Below are 2500 nucleotides of genomic sequence, written 5' to 3' on the forward strand. Positions count from 1 at the left end.
AATCTAAAAGAAAAATCTTCTTTGTGGAAAATAGTAAAATAAAAAAACCAAGTCTTCACCTTGGAAAATAACAAAATCTAATCTAAAACATCTTAAATAAAGCTTGTCTGTAGTCTTCTTTGTAGGTAGAAAATAGTACGTTACAGGACTCTCAAACTGATGTATTCCAAAAATAAAGAATTAAAATAACAAAGTCTAATCTATATAAGCGCTCTTGAATAAAGCAGTGTAAAAAAAAAAATAGCAATATAAAAAAAACCAAGTCTTCGTCTTGGAAAATAACAAAATCTAAAAGAAAAGAAGTCTTCTTTGTGGAAAATAGTAAAATAAAAAAAACCAAGACTTCACCTTGGAAAATAACAAAATCTAATCTAAAACATCTTAAATATAGCTTATTTGTAATCTTCTTTGTAGGCAGAAAATAGTAAGTTACAGGACTCTCGAACTGATGTAGTCCAAAAATAAAGAATTAAAATAACAAAGTCTAATCTATATAAGTGCTCTTGAATAGGCTTCGTGTAAAAAAATAGCAATAAAAAAATACCAAGTCTTCGTCTTGGAAAATAACAAAATCTAAAAGAAAAGTCTTCTTTGTGGAAGATAGTAAAATAAAAAACCAAGACTTCACCTTGGAAAATAACAAAATCTAATCTAAAACATCTTAAATAAAGCTGGTTTGTAGTCTTCTCTCGAACTGATGTAGTGCAAAAATAAAGAATTAAAATAACAAAGTCTAATCTATATAAGTGCTCTTGAATAAGCTTCGTGTAAAAAATAGCAATATAATAAAAATACCAAGTCTTCGTCTTGGAAAATAACAAAATCTAAAAGAAAGGTCTTCTTTATGGAAAATAGTAAAATAAGAATACCAAGACTTCACCTTGGAAAATAACAAAACCATCTTGAAAAAAGCTTATTTTTAATCTTCTTTGTAGGCAGAAAATAGTAAGGCGAAAATAAAGTCCCCTCTAAGCTCTAAAGTAACAAATACGACGTGTTAAAAAAAAAAACTAACAATAAAAAAAAGAACCAAGACTTCGTCTTGGAAAATAACAATCTAAATTGTGGAAAATAGTAAAATGAAATAAAAACCGACTTCACCTTCGAAAATAACAAAATCAATCTAAAACAAATGACATCTTAAAACAAAACTATTATTTGTTTCGGAGGTTGTCTATGACTGTTCATAGACCGCATAATTTCCACAGAACATTCTCAGAATATCAAGAGAGAAAAGCAGCGTTCTGCGGGAAATCATCTTGGCCAGTGATGTCGTTCTGGGTTTGGTCAGGCCCAGGGAGGTAAGTACCTCGTTATTCTCAAGGGGCCACTTTCCTCTTGCCCCAACCGGGAATCCAAAGAATGTGACCTTGCTAGCCTTCGTCAGCACTTTGACTTGATCACCAAGAGGGGTATAGTACGAAACTTTGTGCGAGGCAGCATCTGACAAGGTATTCTTTGAAAGCTCAAAACGGACGGTGACATCGATCACAACCGCCTCCTCATCTTTTGCAAACACGAGGTCAGGCTTTCTCATCTCTCCCGTCTCGGATATGAACCGTGGCTCTTTGTATACAGACCAGCCCAATCTAGCCGCTTCGTCTGCCAGAATGTTACTGATCTTGTTGTGTCGCGCAATTCTTGCTTTCTGTACTGCAGGACATTGACCGAGAATGTGCGAAAGGGACTCGAGTCTGGCAGAGCATTTCCTGCAGGAACGTAAGGCCCCATCTCTGCCTCTGTTCAAGCTTTCTCTTGTTGGGTAAATATTTGCCCTTAGTTGTAGTGCTGCGATAAAGAAGCATTGTTTAAAGCCGCACCATGGCCTCAACCAAGCATTACTGATTCTATCATGCGCAAAGTTTACAATGCCCCTTCCTTGAACCGGCTTTTCGCACCATCTCTGAAATTCATGCTCCCTCCAATCGCAGGGTCTCGGATATACAGGTTCTTTTGACACCGAGTCCCTGAGAACGAATGTTGGGATTGCATCACTGTCACCCCCTGCTCGTACCCACAAATTACGGTATTCTTCCTCCATACCATGCGAGGACACAATATTACGGGTGATAGCATCGGACGAGTTTGCTATACGTTGCAGCCTTCTAACTTGAACCGAAGGGATTGTTTTTTCCAGTTTCAAGATGGCAAGGCCTCCGTCTCGGGCTCTGGCATATAACAGTCCATCACAAGTTGAAGCGGGAAGGTGGAGCCATCCTTTTACCGCCTTTCTAATCTCTTGGTCCAACCCACGGAGAGTTGATTGCTTGCAGTCCGAGTGGTCTGCAGGATATAACAATCTGGGTAGGGCATAGGCATTGAGTAGTTCAACCTTCTGAGTTGGCTTCAGAGGCGCCTCATCGATTTTCGAGATCCATGTCTTTAGCTGACAATGTAGATCAGGCTGTATAGTGCCAGTCCAAGGGCCAATTTTCAGACCAAGGTATTTCGTTGATTCATCAGGTTGGATCATATGGACATCTTTATTTTTGATAGTCCA

General features: G+C 38.0%; 1 pseudogene; it reads right to left on the bottom strand.

The window, feature by feature from the left end:
• Positions 1–2500, bottom strand: part of LOC142916730 (28S ribosomal RNA) — a 10001-nt pseudogene that overhangs the window by 2094 nt on the left and 5407 nt on the right.

Source organism: Petromyzon marinus, unplaced genomic scaffold (assembly GCF_048934315.1).
Source record: "Petromyzon marinus isolate PM22_M1 ecotype Great Lakes invasive population unplaced genomic scaffold, UKy_Petmar_22M1.pri1.0 PM_G_Scaffold_40, whole genome shotgun sequence".
In the NCBI taxonomy this organism is placed as follows: Eukaryota; Metazoa; Chordata; class Hyperoartia; order Petromyzontiformes; family Petromyzontidae; genus Petromyzon; species Petromyzon marinus.